Source organism: Peromyscus eremicus, chromosome 12 (genome assembly GCF_949786415.1).
Source record: "Peromyscus eremicus chromosome 12, PerEre_H2_v1, whole genome shotgun sequence".
NCBI lineage: Eukaryota > Metazoa > Chordata > Mammalia > Rodentia > Cricetidae > Peromyscus > Peromyscus eremicus.
Genome location: NC_081428.1, coordinates 73086896 through 73105525, shown reverse-complemented (window position 1 = coordinate 73105525; position 18630 = coordinate 73086896). Strand labels below are relative to the sequence as shown.

Sequence of the window (18630 nt, the reverse complement as noted above, 5' to 3'; positions counted from 1 at the left end):
TGACCCTGCATATCTCAGATAAGGTTTGAATACATTTTTGTAGTTTACCTGTATTCTGATTTTCAATTTACATATCTGTAACTGGAAATTGGGTTGTGAAAAAGCCATCCTACTTTTGGGGGAAAAACAGATTTAAACAAGAATTGAAGTACAATACCCTCAAATAACAAAGGATTACTGTTGAACACAAGGACCATAGACATATCCATGATTACTTACTTGGTGTGGCCCTTGCCTTTAAAAGAAACTAAGAAAAAAAATCTAACACAGCAATTCTCATATCGTTCGGTATCTCACATCACAGTGGTGTATCACACAAAATACAACCAATGTTTTCACAATTCCCACCTAAGGTGTGTCTTAGGAAAGTGATCCCATAATACATACCACATCTGGGCTTTTTAGATGACGCCTGCAATCAATAGGAAAGAAAATATTTAATGCCATGATCATGCTGAGTAATGTCTACAAAGCCTTTTTTCCCTTAACATCAGGTGATTGAAATCAGGACAGAGAAGAGCAGTAACAAAGAGACTATATTAATGGGTACATTATTTGATGATGTCACAGAGATCTGGGACTCTGTCCTTTGTGATACAAACTAGTAGTGGGCATACTTTTTCTTATTCAATGGCAGATCAGGTAAACCTATCTGGCCTATAGAGGGTTGCAAAACCTATATCACATACCATCTATAAAAACTTTTATGTTTCACTAAGGTATTTTCTGTTTCTAGACTATGGTTTACAAAGAACTTGAGTAAATGGTTGGAAGCTTAGTGTGTCCAGCTTGAGGATGTTCAGAGGATCTTTCAACCATGAGGACTGGTGTAAACTAGAGGCACCCACCTTGATGGGATCACTCATAAAGCAGGACACAAAGTTGTGCCACATTGTGATGTGTGCTGTCTTGATCAAGACCAAGTTGGTACAGTTCCATTCCCTCCTCTTCCTAAATAAACTCTCTAATGTCCGTGATGACTCAGATCAGTTTAATGAATGAAATGTGATACCCACTGAAACACAAGGGGACCACTGAGGTAACCTTTCTACCTCAGGCAAGGGAAGGCCTCTTACCTTCACCGTCTTCGTTGGTAGGTTTTGATTGCTGTGTGGTGAATTGGCACTGGTAGAAGTTTCAGGGTACACTAGGGGAAAGAAAGCGACTCTCAGCTCACAGGACTTAGTATTATTTACAGGGGATCTTTGCTTGATGTGAGTAAAAGCAAATGGACTTGGTACATCTTACTAAAACTAATGAACAATATGGTTGGGTTGTTGCAGGACTGTCTTCCAGGAAGACAAATAAAGACAGAGAGTAGCTCTGGAGAGAAATGAGGAGCAGATTTTTTTTGTTTGCAGGGAATGGTAATCTAAAGCAGTGTAAAAGAATCTATTATATGGTGTAAAGATGAAATGAATCATTCAAAATTTTCTTTTTATACTTATTCTGTTTGGGAGGCTCAACAGCTGGCAGTGCTCTAGCAGATGTGAACCTCTGTACCTAGTTCTCTCAGTCAACCATGTAGGTTCCAGGCTCAAAGTATTGATCTCAGTCTTTACAGCAAGTGCCTTTACTGCTAAGTTCTCACTGGCCCCCTAAAACAAATCTTACGATAAAAACCACAGAGTACAATCAGCCCTGAGATGATTTTCAGTGTAGGGCAATGGCTACTCTCTTCAGCTTCAGGTGGCCACCTGCAGACTTTTACCTATGTACATGTAGTACAGATCTGATCCACACCTTTACTAGAATCAACTGCCTTTCCAGGCATTTTTTTCTTAAAAGGGTTCTTTTCTAATCTCTGCCAAGGAACTTTTCAGTCTCATGAGCTTTGTGAGAAACTGAAATTTAGTGATTACAGAAAGACCTAGAAAACCCGGGACTGAGAACAAGGACATGTCTGGGACTTAGGACCCATTGCATGGACGATGTGTTGCTGTACAGAGAACCCACAATAAGGTAACACAAAGAAGGAACCACGTAAGCTTCTGTGGCAATTATGAAAGAGAAGTGGCTGGGGAAGGATAGGGGCAGAAGGTCATAAGAAGAGAGACAGAAAGTTAGGGACTAGAAGAGGAATCCTGTTTCTCTGTCACACACAGCTCAGAAGCAGGCACTATACACTGAATCTACAGTTATAGTCTATGAGAGAGAGCAAAAATAATCTGCAGAATGAGAGAATCCTAGGGGAGCAGACATAGTTCTGATAAGCCTGGGCGGTGAGCCTACTGAAGAAGTGACAGGGAAGCCACTTAGAGAAGAGAGACTCCTTAGAGCATAAGCTCATGTCTGCAGGAAAGAAGAGACAAGTCAGCCCATGCCAAAGTGAGAGACTCGAGTACTGACAGCGTAAGGAACAGACACACATTATGGTGCATAGAGAGCTGATACTCTCCTCTCCATACACTTTATTCTGAGGAACATGGGCAGTATTTTAGGGAAACTCACAAACTCAGTCTCTGCATATTGGAGGCTGAGGCAAGCGTGCCTCTAAAAGCATCAAAGATCACCCAGAGGGCAGATCCTTTCTCCCTATGTCATCCATTAATTTAAAGGATCAAAGAAGGACATCACCCTATAACCCTCCTTGACTCAAATTACACAGAATGCCAGATAAGTTAAGGAGCATAGACTGCTTAGAGCTAACAGCACACATGAGGCTTCTACTTTCAGGACATTGCTAAGGTAAGAAGGAGGCTAGTGTTGCTAGAGAAACCTGCTAACTACTTAGCAGTCTGCGATGTCCTACACGGAGTGACTAAATAGTCCACAGAGGACCTAGCAGGCACTACTACCAATGTCCCAAGGGAGCCGGGAACAGGATCTGCTCATTCTTTATCACCAGGACCATTTTGTAAGTGCTTCAAATGTATATTTGAATGCCCAGGCACAGGTTGTCCCTCACCAGAGACTGGCTTTATCATAGATTGAAACCCCAAACTGATCACCACTGTTTGTGGGCATTGTGATGGCAAATATCAGTAGTCAACTGATAAGGTCAAGGCTCTGGTGATGCCTGCATGGCATTATCTTGACAAGGTTAACTGAGGTAGCAAATGGATCAGCTGATAGTGCATTATTCCTGGGACTGATCCATGACTATAGAAGGAGAAGGTGAGCTGAACATAAAGAAACACTCCTTTTCTCTATTTCTGTTGCCCTCAGGCTCCTGTATCTATGGTTGCTCAGCAAATATGCACACCATACTCATGGTATCATGGGAAGACAAGCACTTCTCCTTTGGCATGTTTGGGTCATAGTATTTCATCACACAAACAGGGAAAGTACCTTATGCACAAATTCCATGGAGAACTACTAAGCACAGTGACAGGCTTGGACACTTGGTAGTGATAAATGCTGATGAGCACTAAGTGTTGAAAGATTGCCTTCAAATGACAGAGATGAACGCAAGAATATTATACCTGACAAGACTACCATGATGCCTTTGAAAAGGAAGAACACAGAAACATCCTTCCATGACCTTGTCTCTGTTCTTTCCCATAAGCACAGGGTGTGACACACTACTCCAGGGACCGAATCCCCTTTGGTCACACCAGAAATGCTGTTAACTGTATGAAATTTTGTGCTAACTCTTGACAGTTTTGACAATAACCATGTCAATCTTGAGCTTGTTTACATTCAGTTCATCACACTGCAGGTGTCTGGGAGAAAGTAACAGAGACGTTGCCTCACCTATTCCTGCCTACACCAGGTGAAGGGACGGTGACAGAGACAAGATTGAGCTCACCTTTCCTCTGTTTCTTGTTACTCAATGTTTGCAAAAGGTGAATTTACATTTCATTCTTAAATCGTGTGGTTGAATTTCAACTGAGGAACTATACAAGTCAACATTATCTACATAGGAAACTAATGCTAAGGTCATCATCTTTCCCTCCTATCATGCAATAATGATTTACAACTACCGTATATCACCCAATGAGATTAATGCATTTCAACAGTACCTTCTGCTTCACTCTGTGTCATATGTGCACAAGTGCCATGCTGGACTTGAGGTACTTCAACATCCGTTGAAGAAACATTCCCTCTGCAAAGCAGTCTCCTTTGAATTTTGGAAACTAGAATGCATTAACAGCAGAGATAGTTATGTCATTTTCATGGCAGAATATAGAGGAAACCAGTCTGTTTTAGTACACTCCATGTCATGCCCTTTCTCCAGGCACCATCATCAGAGTCACGGTGGTGTTTCAGGAGGATCACTGAGTGCACTGCACACTCCTGCATGCACTGCATTGGTGGTGTAGGCAAGTCCTAAGTTCATGGCAGTGTGACAGTGTTGTGTTTCCATGCTGAATACATGTACCTAATGAGTACACCATCAAATCACGGGGACTGACCAACCCTGAGAGGAAAAACACATGGAGCAGAGTGTACCCAATCAATACATTTAAAGATGTATTCCCACTGGATATGGAGTGCACTACTTTCATAACAGTTCTCTGTAGGCAGAGAAGGTGAAACTCTGTGAGTTCTAGGCCAGTATGGTAGGTACATAAGTAGGTAGTTCCAGTATAGATAAGGACAAACTGTGAGTCCCTGCACCCCGCCCCTAAAAGCACTGTGTTCTCAGAGAATGAGGTAGTACACATAAAACTCCAGTTGGTGATTGCAGTTCTCAGTGCACATTGTCCTTAAATTGTGCTCCTCCTGGGCCCATGCTTCTGTTGTCTAATTTGTTCATGCATCTCTCCAGATCCAAAACCCATTTTAGAAATATCCATCCCACTGTCCCATGTCCTTTATTTAATTTTGGGAATCTGTCATCTTAAAAGAAGCACTGTGCTTCTCTACCTTTCAAAGCAGTGACTGTCTGCTGCATGCTGAATGACACTTCCTAGGACTTCTAACCACTACAGCAGTCATTGCAGTGTTTGGGATCCCTATCGATTTGCCTTACTGCAGGCAGATGTAAGAAGGCAGACCTCTCCAAGGGGATTATTGTGCCCTTGATGAGGTAGGAAGTGGCTCTTAGGATGCACAGCTAAGGAGCCTCATCACTACCTCTTGAGTTCTGCTTAACTCATTTATGAAGGAACACAAGCATGTAACTGACCCTGCATATCTGAGATGAGGTTTGAACACATTTTTGTAGTTTACCTGCATTCTGATTTTCAATTTACATATCTGTAACTGGAAATTGGGTTGTGAAAAAGCCATCCTACTTTTGGGGGAAAAACAGATTTAAACAAGAATTGAAGTACAATACCCTCAAATAACAAAGGATTACTGTTGAACACAAGGACCATAGACATATCCATGATTACTTACTTGGTGTGGCCCTTGCCTTTAAAAGAAACTAAGAAAAAAAAAATCTAACACAGCAATTCTCATATCGTTCGGTATCTCACATCACAGTGGTGTATCACACAAAATACAACCAATGTTTTCACAATTCCCACCTAAGGTGTGTCTTAGGAAAGTGATCCCATAATACATACCACGTCTGCGTTTCTTAGACTTCACCTGCAATCAATAGGAAAGAAAATATTTAATGCCATGATCATGCTGAGTAATGTCTACAAAGCCTTTTTTCCCTTAACATCGAGTGATTGAAATCAGGACAGAGAAGAGCAGTAACAAAGAGACTATATTAATGGGTACATTATTTGATGATGTCACAGAGATCTGGGACTCTGTCCTTTGTGATACAAACTAGTAGTGGGCATACTTTTTCTTATTCAGTGGCAGATCAGGTAAACCTATCTGGCCTATAGAGGGTTGCAAAACCTGTATCACATACCATCTATAAAAACTTTTATGTTTCACTAAGGTATTTTCTGTTTCTAGACTATGGTTTACAAAGAACTTGAGTATATGGTTGGAAGCTTAGTGTGTCCAGCTTGAGGATGTTCAGAGGATCTTTCAACCATGAGGACTGGTGTAAACTAGAGGCACCCACCTTGATGGGATCACTCATAAAGCAGGACACAAAGTTGTGCCACATTGTGATGTGTGCTGTCTTGATCAAGACCAAGTTGGTACAGTTCCATTCCCTCCTCTTCCTAAATAAACTCTCTAATGTCCGTGATGACTCAGATCAGTTTAATGAATGAAATGTGATACCCACTGAAACACAAGGGGACCACTGAGGTAACCTTTCTACCTCAGGCAAGGGAAGGCCTCTTACCTTCACCGTCTTCGTTGGTAGGTTTTGATTGCTGTGTGGTGAATTGGCACTGGTAGATGTTTCAGGGTACACTAGGGGAAAGAAAGCGACTCTCAGCTCACAGGACTTAGTATTATTTACAGGGAATTTTTGATTGATGTGGATAAAACTGCATGGACTTAGTACATGGGATTAATTGTAATCAGACTTTTCTATTCCATCGGCAACACCGAAATATTCAGCAGTTGTTTTTGAAATAATTGACTCAGAGGCTTAATATTATTTACAAATGCTTGGCTGGTAGCTTAGGCTTATTAATAACTTGCTCTTTCACTTTTATTAACCCATAATTCTTATCTATAGGCAGCCACGTGGCTTGGTACCTTTCTCCATACAGCATTCTCATCTTGCTTCCTCTGGGTCTCGCTTGGGACTCCTGACTTTGCCCTTGCTCTTTGCAGCAATCTTAGTTTGGTCACCCTGCCTGGCTACTGGCCAATTATCCTTTTATTAAATCAATTCAAGTGACAAATCTTTACAGTGTACAAGAGGATTCTTCCATGGCAACTAAATCTAATGGAAAATATGGTTGGGTTGTTGCTGGACTGTCTTCCAGGAAGACAAATTAAGGCCCTGTGCATGTCTGGAGAGAAATGAGGAACAGATATATTTTTCTTTCTAGGGAATCTGAATCTAAAGCAGTGTAAAAGAATAGTTATATCATGTAAAGATTAAATAAATGTTTCAAAAATTTATTTTTACATTTATTATATTTGGGAGGCTCAACAGCTGGCAGTGCTCTAGCAGAAGTGAACCTTCTGTACCTGGTTCTCTCAGTCAAACATGTAGGTTCCAGGTTCAAAGTATTGATCTCAGTCTTTACAACAAGTGCTTTTACTGCTATGCACCAACCACAGAAAGCTAACCTTATGATAATAATCACAGAGTTCAATCAGTCTCTGAGATGATTTAAGCACAGGATAACTGCTACTCTCATCAACCTCAGCTGGCCACCAGACTTTTACCTATGTACATGTAATAAAGGTCTGATCCATACCCTTTCTAGAGAGTCAACTGACTTTCCAGACATATATTTCTGAAAAGGGTTCTTTTCTGTTTTCTCCACTGATCTTTTCACTCTCATGAGCTTTGTGAGACAATAAATGATTACAGAAAGACCTAGAACACCCAGGACAAGATGAGAACAGTGTGGGAATTAGTCCACATTGCCTGAAAAATGTGTTCCAGTATACAAAATAACCAATAAAGTAACTGGAAAAATGGACCATATAGGCCTCCAAGGTTTTCCAGACCAAGAAACATGCCAATAATGAAAGAGAAGTGGCTGGAGAGAGAGGGAGAGGTCAGCAAGGCGTAACACGAATGGAAATTGAAAGTTGGGGGGCTAGAAGTAGAATCCTGTCTCTCTGCCACACACAGGTCAGAAGAGGACAGTATGCATTGAACCTACAGATATAGTGCACAGTAGGAAGTTTAAAAAAAAAAGCTGCAGAATGAGAGAATCCAAGAGAAGCAGATGTAGTTCGGATGGGCCTGGGCTGTGAGTCTACTGAAGTAGAAAAAGTAAGGCCACTTAGAGAAGAGAGACTCCTTAGAGCATAGGCTCATGTCCCCAGGAAAGAAGAGACAAGTCAGACCAAGCCAAGAGTGAGAGATTCGAGTACTGACAGCATAGGGGACAGACACCTCCTATAGGTGTCTGGAGAGCTGATCCCCTTGGGTCTATATCCTATATTATGAGGAACATGGGCAGTATTTTAGGGAAACTCACAAACTCAGTCTCTGCATATTAGAGGCTGAAGCAAGGATGCCTCTAAAAGCAAGAAAGATCACCCAAAGGGCAGACCCTTTCTAATCCATTAAGTCAAAGGTTCCATGATAGATATCAACCTGAAACCTCCCTTGACTGAAATCACCTAGCATGACACTTAAAGTCAAGGAACATAGACTGGTAAAAGCTAAAGACACATATGAGGTCTTTACTTGTCAGGACATAGCCAGTGTTGCAATGAGGCCGTACTGGAGAAGCCTGCTAGCTATTTGGCTGTCTAACCTTTGGTTGTCCTTTAAAGATGGCCTAAATGATCAACAGAAGACCAAGAAGGCACTACTACAAATGTCCCAGGGGAACCAGGGACAGGATCTGCTTATTCTGTATCACCAGGACCACTTGGTAAGAAATTTATACATACATTTGAATGCACAGGAGCAAGTTGTCCCTCACCAGAGAGACTGGCTTTATCATAGACTGAAACTCCAAACTGTTTGTGGGCATTGTGATGGCAAATATCAGTAGTCATCTGATAAGGTCAGGGCTCTGGTGATGCCTGCATGGCATTATCTTGACAAGGTTAACTGAGGTAGCAAATGGTTCAGCTGTTAGTGCATTATTCCTGGGACTGAGATCCATGACTGTAGAAGGAGAAGGTGAGCTGAGCATAAAGAAACACTCCTTTTCTCTATTTCTGTTGCCCTCAGGCTCCTGTATCTACGGTTGCTCAGCAAATATGCACACCATACTCATGGTATCATGGGAAGACAAGCACTCCTCCTTGGGCATGTTTGGGTCATAGTATTTCATCACACAAACAGGGAAAGTACCTTATGCACAAATTCCATGGAGAGCTACTAAGCACAGTGACAGGCTTGGACACTTGGTAGTGATAAATGCTGATGAGCACTAAGTGTTGAAAGATTGCCTTCAAATGACAGAGATGAACGCAAGAATATTATACCTGACAAGACTACCATGATGCCTTTGAAAAGGAAGAACACAGAAACATCCTTCCATGACCTTGTCTCTGTTCTTTCCCATAAGCACAGGGTGTGACACACTACTCCAGGGACCGAATCCCCTTTGGTCACACCAGAAATGCTGTTAACTGTATGAAATTTTGTGCTAACTCTTGACAGTTTTGACAATAACCATGTCAATCTTGAGCTTGTTTACATTCAGTTCATCACACTGCAGGTGTCTGGGAGAAAGTAACAGAGACGTTGCCTCACCTATTCCTGTCTACACCAGGTGAAGGGACGGTGACAGAGAAAAGATTGAGCTCACCTTTCCTCTGTTTCTTGTTACTCAATGTTTGCAAAAGGTGAATTTACATTTCATTCTTTTTTTTTTTTTTTTTTTTTTGGTTTTTCGAGACAGGGTTTCTCTGTGTAGCTTTGCGCCTTTCCTGGAACTCACTTGGTAGTCCAGGCTGGCCTCAAACTCACAGAGATCCGCCTGGCTCTGCCTCCCGAGTGCTGGGATTAAAGGCATGCGCCACCACCGCCCGGCACATTTCATTCTTAAATCGTGTGGTTGAATTTCAACTGAGGAACTATACAAGTCAACATTATCTACATAGGAAACTAATGTTAAGGTCATCATCTTTCCCTCCTATCATACAATAATGATTCACAACTACCGTATGTCACCCAATGAGATTAATGCATTTCAACAGTACCTTCTGCTTCACTTTCTGATACATCTACAGAAGTGTCTGCCTGGACTTGCAGTATTTCAGCATTCTCAGGAGCAACCATGTGCTGTTGATGGTTCTCTTCTAAGACATTGGAATCTGGAAAGTCTTTAACAGCAGAGACAGTTATGTCAGTTTCATGGTAGAAAATAGAGGAAACCAGTCTGTTTTAGTACACCCCATGTCATGCCCATTCTCCAGGCACAGTCATCAGAGTCACGGTGGTGTTTCAGGGGGATCACTGAGTGCACTGCACACTCCTGCATGAATTGCATTGGTGGTGTAGGCAAGTCCTAAACTCATGTCAATGTGATGTTGTTAAAAGAAGAGCAACATGACTGTGTTAAGTTTGCTTTTACCTGATAAACAGTGTCCATGTCTCTCTTGGAGTCCCATAAATATGGTAAACTTTATAAACTCCCTCCTTTCTCAGTAGTGTTTACTAGGATGCTATATACTGTGAAACTTCTCAGTGCAAAACATATGAATATACATATATATATACATACATATACATGTATATCCATCCAAATACACATACATGCATGCATACATGCATGTACACACACACACACACGCGCACACACACACACACACACACACACACACACAAACTTGCCCTCAAATAAATGTACATATAATAACAAATTACTCTGTGGTATCTGTTATTGGCAGAACAGTTAGCTACATTTAAATGAATCCAGGTAGCATGAGATTGTGTTGGTTACTCTTGCAACCAACAGTAGAGAATGTATTTATTTTCACTGTTTACCTTCACTGTTTACATGAGAAACTATAGAAGGGCCCTAGCTTAGCAGAAATATATGATCTTCCTCCAATATTTTCAATCTGCCTAGTGCCTCTCAGTTAGTGATTCTCTCGTTAGTGGACCACACTGAGAGGTGAAAAGGCTTCCATATTTTCTAGAGATGCTCAGATTCAAAGTCACTCAGAGCCAAGTTGTCAGATGATGGTTGGGATGAATAGGAACTTCCCTTCCACTAGACAGGCCTGGATATGTCCTCATCATGAATTGACAAGAACATTGGTAATATAATAAACAGTGCCTGTACACATCATTTTCTAGGTGACATCCTCATTGACCATCTGTACAGCCTTTATTAATTCTGGCTAAGATAGAGGTAATGACTACAGGAGCATCGAGAACGTACTATACCTGTTCATGCCTTTCTCACCAAAGTCCTATCTTCTCTATATTGCAGTTTTCTTTTTCCAGAACAGATCTGTATTCTAGTCTAGCCTGAAATTTCTACAGCAAATAATGAACTTATGTCTCTCCTTCTTTCACTTTTCAAGGACAAGGACTAATAAGATTGAGACATCCTGGACACATTTTGAGCAGAATTAGGAGTCAAACTCTGCGTTTAATTAGCAAACTCCGTGGTTATGCTAATCATACACTGAGGCAACTGGGCCACAAGCTCCAGCCCATATTAGCATACTAGCTTTTCTTAATACAAACTACCATATAACAAAGTACTGAAAGTATAAACACATTGTGCATAAAATACTTTTGAAATGATGTTACTTAGCCATATGCCGTTCACTGCTGAATATGTAGATATAGATATCTGAGTGGTCACACTGAAAACATAAGGACCAATCACCACTGAGAAGAAAACTCCTGGAGCATAATGGAGTGCACCCCATTTTTAAATATATAGTCTCACTGAGTGTGGTAGTGAACTCCTTTTATAACAGTTCTCTGTAGGCACAGGCAGGCAGAACTGTGTGATATCCAAGTCAGAAGGGTATATATGTAGCTAGTTCCAGGAGAGCCATGGATACATAATGAGATCCTGTCTCAAAAAAAAAAAAAAAAGCAAAAAACAAAACAAAACAAAACAAAAAACCACTATATTGTCCAAAAAGCCAGACATCACAGATCAACATCCAGGTGGAGACTGGAGTTCTTAGTGGACACTGTGCCTAGATTGTGTTGCTTTTTGTGTCCATACTAATATTGTTAAACACCTTAAAGCTTTTCAGGTTTTACTAGAAGGAGCCAACCAAGTCTAGCACACACCCAGTTCACACACATCCATCCTGTCTCAATGTAGTGGTAAGCACAGAATCTGTGATCTACACCACAACATGGGCTGTTTTCTTCCATACTTGCTAATGTGTGCAGGCAGGGTATTAAATGCACTTGTTGCACTGCATATGTAAAGATCCTCATCACTTATTCTGGGCATTGGTTTATTCATCTGTTTAGGAAAACACAAATCAACCCACTACATATGGCTGTGGTGAGCTTTAAACACATTGTTATAGATAAATTATGAATACTATTTTTTCTCAAGAAATTTACAATTTTAATAGAAACCAGCTGACATTCATCCCCAAAGGCTCATTTCCAGTTACAACTTTTTTTAAATTTTATTTTTCTTTATTAAGAAATTTTCTACTCACTCCTCATGCTATCCACAGACCCCCACTCCTCCCTCCTCCCATCCCCAGCCCTCTTTCCCAAGCCACTCCACATTCCCACATTCCCCAAATCAAGGTCTCCCATGGGGAGTCAGCAGAGCCCAGCTCACTGAGCCTAGGCAGGTCCAAGCCCCTTCCCACTGCACCAAGGCTGTGCAAGGTGTCACACCACAGGCCCTGGATTCCCAGAAGCCTGCCCATAGACCAGGGACAGATCCCGATCCCTCTGCCTGGGTGCCCCCCAAACAGTTCAAGCCAAACAACCGTCTTCCATGTCCAGAGGGCCTAGACCAGTCCCATGGAGGCTCCACAGCCACCAGTCCACAGTTCATGAGCTTCCACTAGTGTGGCCGGTCATCTCTGAACGTCCTCCCATCATGATCTCGACGTCCCTCACCTGCAGTATCTCTGCTTTCTCTCATCAATTGGATTCCCAGAACTTAGCCTGGTACCTGGCCATGGATCTCTGTATCTGCCTCCATCTCTCACTGGACAAAGGCTCTATGATGACAGCTAGGTTATTTGCTAGGCTGGTCACCAGAGTAGACCGGTCCAGGCACCCTCTGGACCACTGCCAGCAGACCAAGGTGGGGTCAACCTTGTGGATTCCTGAGAGCCTCCCCAGCCCTCTGCCTCTTCCTATTCCCATGATGTCCTCATCTATCATGGTATCTTCCTCCCTGCCCTCCCACTCTGTCCCTGTTCCAGCTTGACCCTCCCATTTCCCTATGTTCTCCTCCCCCACTCCTAAAAAAAAAATATTTTGTTTACTCAATCAACATAGATGGAGTAAACAAAATACAATTTAAAAAAAGTTTTTAAAAAAAAGTCTTCCAGAACAAGAATGGAGCCTGTGCTAGATCCTCCATGGTTGACTCATGGCCAGCTGACACAGTGGCTCAAGTCCTTAATTTTTTTTTCACAACAGTTTCCCTAAAAATTGGGTTCAGTGACATGGACATCTGTCTAGATAAAAGAAGTTTAAACATAGCCTGGTGCACAAAATCCCAAACTAAAGAGGTCACAGCTAGATGTAGCCACTGTAGACACATGAGTATGGTTTCTTACTTGAGGTATCACTTTTTTTTTGAAATCGAACTCCCAACTGTCAATTGATGAATGTGTTTTTGCTTACTGTGGTACACTAGACAAAAGACAACCAGTATTCACACAATTCACATCTAAAACATGTCTTCAGTGACTCCAGAATACATACCATCTCTGTGTATTCCAGGTTCCACCTGCAACATACAGTAAAGAAAACACTTTGAGACTCAGATTATGGTGAGTTCTGTTTGCACAACACTTTGGTTCACCTGTTTGCTGGGCATTATTACGCCAAGGATTGCCAAGCCCTTGGGTGGAAGATTCTGGATTAGTATGTTATATGATACTGACAGAATATCTCAGTACGTCTCCTTTGTGACAAACACTAGTCTGTTTTTCACTTTTGCTGACTAGAGGCCACATCAGAGAAATATTGTTGACCCCCAAATGGCCCCGTGGCTGGTGTGTTAGGCTGGGGGGGGGGGGCGGGGTGTTGGAGGAGGACGTAAATTCTGACTGGAAAATGTCCCCCTCTCTTCAAGGAGGGCCCCAAACAGGCCCTGTCCGGCCTCCTCTTGAGGCCAAGATCTGAGGGAGGGTGTGTCCGTGAGTTGGGTAGGACCCCCTTACCCACGTGCACACACACACACACACACACACACACACACACACACACGCACGCACGCACACGCACCCCAGTCCAGGCCGAGGGTTTAGTGGTCCCCGAGGATAACGTGCACTTCCACGTGTTTGTTTGAGTCAGGCATACTGGTCTATACCTGTAGCTCCTGCACTAGGGTGGTAGACACTCAGGAGACCAGTAGTTTGAGGCAAGTCTGGGTTGTAGGAGACCCAGTCCTACATGCCATAGTTTTAGGATATTTAAGGTATTCCGAATTGTAATAGCCCTTATAAGACCTCATAGGCTTAGGATGAGTTGGTGTTTCTGTGTTGAGAAAAAAAAATGGCCCCATCTCTCTTGTGATTTCTAGAGTGGTACAAAAATATCTAAGTTTCCTGTATTCTACTGATTATTATGATTACTATATTACTACTATGCCCTTTTATGAGGCACTCTAATAATGTACGTGCATCCCATGACTTAGAGTTCTGAGCACCTGGACACCCTATACTGGGGCATATGAAGCTTCCACAACATTGATCTTTGGAAACAATCAAATTCAACCTAAACCAGAGGCTCTAGAAGTCATAAAAAAAAAAGGAGGGGACCCTTACGTGAATATTCAAGTCTACATGGATGATATGCCTATCAACTTCCAAGTGAAATTTACATACTTTTGTCAAAAGCAAAACACCATTCTCCCAAAGACATCCTGTCCCCTTGACTCAGAATCAATACCTGACATAAGCATGTGTGAATGTTCTATCCAATCACTAATCTGGTCTAATTCTGTTTCCCCCTCTTCCTAAATATACTATTTAACACTCATGATAACCTAACCAACTTTATTTTTCAAATGTGATAGCCACTAAAACATAAGGGAATAATCATTAAAGCAGCTTTTCACTCTTTCATAAAGGAAAGAAACTGTTTACCTTCGCCAAGGAATTCGGGAACTTTTGTACATCGGTTGGGGAAGGTGTGACAGTTGGATATTCCGGTTCAACTAGAGGGACAGAAAAATAACTGTCAGTTCATGGTACCATTTACCCACCCAAGCATCTTTACTTGACATGGATAAAAGTGTATGGCGTCAGTACATGTGATTAGACTTAGTTAAGCGACTACTAGACTTTTTCCTAATGGCAAATATAGGCAAAGATTAAAAAAATAATAATAAACAGAGGGTTTTTTTCTGCTTTCTAGAGAATAGGAATCTAAAGCAACGTGAGAGTCTATGTTTCAATATGTAACTATGGAATACATGTTTTGAAAAACTTTTATACATTTATTCAGTTTGGGAGGGAGCACATCAGAGGACAACCTTTGGTGTCCAAGTCTCTCCTTCCATTAGGTGGATTCTGGGGATAGAATCAAAACATCAGGTCTGGTGACAAGCACTGATACTTACTGAGTCATCTCACTCTCTCCATTAAAATAAATCTCACAATTAAACAACACATCACCATCGATTCCTAAGATCGTTTTGAAACCCAGAGAACTAACAATCCCTTCAGCATATCTCACAAACATATTTCAACCTCCATCAATTGATACATTCTGATTCTGCATTCACCACAAAGAACATAGAATTTTAGCCTTGATAACATATACATTTTACTGGGGAAGTGAATTTAGTATGAGGCATATGGTGTAACTGTATTGATCCTTCATCCTTTGACATAAACAATAATTTATTGAAGAGTGGAAAGCAATAATAAGCATATTGTGTCTTGTTTCTCCTTCTAGTCTTTTCTTACTATTCTTTGAACCTTTATATTCATGCGTTTTGTGGCATCCAATTTAAAACCAGCAGTGATGGGGAAGAATGACTGTCTGGATCCTGTTGACCATTCAAGTCCTTTAACACAGTTCTACATGAGAGTTGCTTCAAGGTTGATGCGTACTCTTAAAACTGGGTAGATATTCTTGGTACTTATGTGTCACTATTTCAGGGTGTATAGCTCACAAGGTCTCTGTACTTGTAAGAGCCACATTTGTATTGCCATTAGACATCAATCAAAGATCTCCCCATTTGTAATTGTCTTTAGGCCAGGTGTGAAGGTGAGTGTCCCAACCCTAAGTATCTGTGAACTGATGAGAAGTACTGGTACTTCCTTATAATGACTAGGATGAAATGTGACACTGATGTAACAATACCTATCCTGGGCTATGTCATAAAGTAGATAGTACCTAGGACTTCTACAGACTTGCAGATATCCTGACATGTACTTAGATGATAGAACATCTTGTTTGGTGAATAAAGTAACATTTTAGAGACTCAGGATAGTGGGCAATATGTCTGGGTTCACATCTTGGCTCTTCTACCTAAGAGCATATTCTCTCTCTCTCTCTCTCTCTCTCTCTCTCTCTCTCTCTCTCTCTCTCTCTCTCTCTCTGTGTGTGTGTGTGTGTGTGTGTGTGTGTGTGTGTGTGTGTGTGTGTTTTTATTCCACCCTGGGAATTCACATAGTCAATAAAGAAGAACATGTGTCTATGCTGTTGCTGAGTCATTTAATGAATATAATCCAAGCAGTGTCAACACTTGGGAAGGTTAGTTATTGTAAAATATCCTGCTATCCAAAGTCCTGAATTTTAAATTGGTCACTGTTCTTCAATGGCATATGACTGCTAGTCTTAAAGACCTACATTTCAAATTTACCAATCTCTATTGAAAAGAGGTGTAGATTTTTAAATGATTCCTATGTTGTCCTAAGTATACAATCAATCAAATGTTCATGCCTAAAAATAGCCAGCATTGTTCACTAGAGTATTCTAGCTGCTTTACCATGGTCAGTGTATACCTGTTTAATGAAATGAGCCCCAGAATTCTTGATGGATTAACATTACATATTAAAATGTCTAGTATTATAAGATCATTGAAAACATACAACCTTAATTAACAGTTCTTCACAAATATGAACATCTCTATATTTAGGTTTTGAACAATTCATGAAGACAGCTATAGCTCTGAAAGAGGTCTTCTATTCACAACCCTGGAGCAGTTCTGGGGAGCTAGCCTCCTCTGGACTGCATTACAAAGTATTTCATAGAGAATAGAACATACATTATACATGATAAAAATAATTCTAACAACACAGAAGTTATAAATATTTAAAGATATTTTGAGAAACATTAACCAGTCTAATTGAAGAAGTATTCAATGGTTAGTAATGTCATACCTGGACTGTAACAGCAGTTCCCCATTTTACCAACTCCAAACAATTATCGCTGTATTTAGAAACGTTTACAATGAGCCAATCCTCAGAGTATACTGGCACTCTGCACTGAGGCATGAACACATCTAAGTACATGTCAGCAGCGTGTCATAGAACGTTCATTGTGAACTCATCATACTGTGACATCCAACAGCTGCTGTCTAGGCAAGTCAACTCATCTAAGTCCAAGACTAGAGTCTGAGTTATTTTAAATGCCACTGTACTGTACTTCATGATGGCCAACTACAAAGTAAATGTTTTCCCTACACACACACACACACACACACATACACACACACACACACACACACACACACACACACACACAACTTGCATTACAGAATTTCTCTGTGGTGTCTGTTAAATGGCAGAAGAGTGAGCAACATGAGTGAACTCAGGTAGCATGAGATTGTGTTGGTTACTCGTGTAACTAACAGTAGAGAATGTATTTATTTTCACTGTTTACCTTCACTGTTTACATAAGAAGCTATAGAAGGGCCCTAGCTTAGCAGAAATATATGGTCTCCCTCCAATAGTTTCAACCTGCCTAGTGCCTCTCAGTTAGTGATTCTCTGGTTAGAGGACCACACTGAGAGGTGAACAAGGCTTCCATATTTTCTAGAGATGCTCAGATTCAAAGTCATTCAAAGCCAAGTTGTCACATGATGGTTGGGATGAATAGGAACTTCCCTTCCACTAGCCAGGCCTGGATATGTCCTCATCACAAACAGACAAGAACAGTAGCCAGGTGCATTGGTAATATAATAAACAGTGCCTGTACACATCATTTTCTAGGTGACATCCTCATTGACCATCTGTACAACCTTTATTAATTCTGGCTAAGATAGGGGTAATGACTACAGGAGCTATGGTGATATTTGTACTGAAATGTGATTTTATTTGTATGTTAATAAACAAAATTACCTGGGGGTCAGAGCTCATAGCAAGCCATAGCAGAAGCTGGGTGGTGGTGGCACACACCTTTAATCCTGATCACATGACAGGCAGACCTCTGTGTGTTCAAGGATACAACCAGCATGGAGACACATGCCTTTAATCTCAATTCCAACCATAGAGACCTAGAGGTCTGTATAGACAGGCAGTGACGAGGAGGTCATGTGGTTGGGTTTACAACCAATAAGAAGGCAGAACAGAAAGTCAATAAAAAGACAGACACACAGGAAGTAGACCTCTTTCTGAGGGGAAGGACGGCAGCGGCAGGAAGATTAAGAAGGCGGTTTTAAGTCTCAGCTCTTAGCCACTGCTCTGACCTCTTGGGCTTTTAACTCTGCATTTGGCTCTGTGTTTCTTATTTAATAAGACTGTTACATCTACAACAGTGTCTGTACACATCATTTTCTAGGTGACATCCTCATTGACCATCTGTACAGCCTTTATTAATTCTGGCTAAGATAGGGGTAATGACTACAGGAGCATTGAGAACGCACTATACCTGTTCATGCCTTTCTCGCCAAAGTCCTATATTGCTATGCTTTCTTTTTTTTCCAGAAAAGATCTCTGTAGTTTCTTTTGTTTTTTTACTCTTGCTTTTTGGGGGCCCACCATCCAGCTCCTAAATAAATCACATAGAGGCATATTCTTTCTCATGAATGCCTGGCCTTAGCTTTGCTTGCTTCTAATCAGCTTTTTTAACTTAAATTATACCATCTACCT

At 41.2% G+C, this 18630-nt stretch overlaps 1 protein-coding gene and 1 long non-coding RNA gene across 3 annotated transcripts in view; both read right to left on the bottom strand.

Moving 5' to 3' along the window:
- The window catches only part of LOC131922387 (histone H3.v1-like), a 28974-nt gene extending 22656 nt beyond the window's left edge, over positions 1-6318 (bottom strand). The window contains exons 1-2 of the mRNA XM_059277173.1: positions 6149-6318; positions 5460-5484 (exon numbers count right to left, since the gene is read on the bottom strand). The gene's annotated coding sequence lies outside the window, so the exon portion shown is untranslated. The remainder of the gene's footprint in view (positions 1-5459; positions 5485-6148) is intronic.
- A 5818-nt stretch (positions 6319-12136) lies between these two features.
- The window catches only part of LOC131922318 (uncharacterized), a 31782-nt gene continuing 25288 nt past the window's right edge, over positions 12137-18630 (bottom strand). For both annotated transcript variants that reach the window (XR_009382246.1, XR_009382247.1), the window contains exons 2-3: positions 14674-14744; positions 12137-13310 (exon numbers count right to left, since the gene is read on the bottom strand). This is a non-coding gene — a long non-coding RNA (uncharacterized LOC131922318). The remainder of the gene's footprint in view (positions 13311-14673; positions 14745-18630) is intronic.